Below are 857 nucleotides of genomic sequence, written 5' to 3'. Positions count from 1 at the left end.
CTTGTGTGCTCTTTATTTTACAAACTCCTCTAATCACAACCTGAAACTGTGGAATTAAACACAAATTGTACCCAAATGAAGCATTTCTTTAAAAAATTTCATTTGCACAATACTTTTTTGAAAAAAATGAGATGAATCAGAAGATCAATGAGGTACTTTCTTCTGATTCATCTCATTTTTTTCAAAAAAGTATTGTGCAAATGAAATTTTAACCCTATAAAAGTGTTCTATTGTTTTCAAAGGGTTATCATTAAAGAAGGTTGCTCTGGTATTGAATGTACATATCCTTCTTATGAGTGAGTATTTAGCACCAATTTGTCCCAATGTGGAAAAACTGAGTAAATGTTGGCTGCTAAGCAAAATTTCAATGATTAATTCTTTGACTGTCAATGATCTGAATTTATTGCCTTCATACAAAAGTAAAAATACCCCTGCCGCAGCAATCCTGCCTGATAGGGTTTTTCACAAATTGATTTTCATAAAAATGTCAAACATTTACCCTTTTTTAAATACAAGGCATCAAAATAAATAGGACTTAGGAGTACTTTGTTTTGCTGCTACAGGGGAGGTATTTTTTTTGTTTGAATGAAAAGTTAGTAGCTTATGAAATAAAAAAAAATCCAAATGTTATCAAGACTATATCCATAAACAACACTACAAGAGTTTACTTAAATATATGTAAAATCAAATGTATGTCTACAACAGTTAACTTATTCTCCTTAAGAATGAGATAGGCATTTTTATTTATTATTGTGCTTACAGACATATAAATATATTTATAAATTTAATAGATGGTTTTTTTGGTCTCTATGGACATCGAAATGAAAAAGTAAGTAGATCCTGGGTCCAGGTCTTTC

Source organism: Macrosteles quadrilineatus, unplaced genomic scaffold (genome assembly GCF_028750875.1).
Source record: "Macrosteles quadrilineatus isolate MER2022 unplaced genomic scaffold, UCM_ALF_1.0 Scaffold_8__2_contigs__length_117827958, whole genome shotgun sequence".
In the NCBI taxonomy this organism is placed as follows: Eukaryota; Metazoa; Arthropoda; class Insecta; order Hemiptera; family Cicadellidae; genus Macrosteles; species Macrosteles quadrilineatus.
This window is presented reverse-complemented; position numbering follows the sequence as displayed.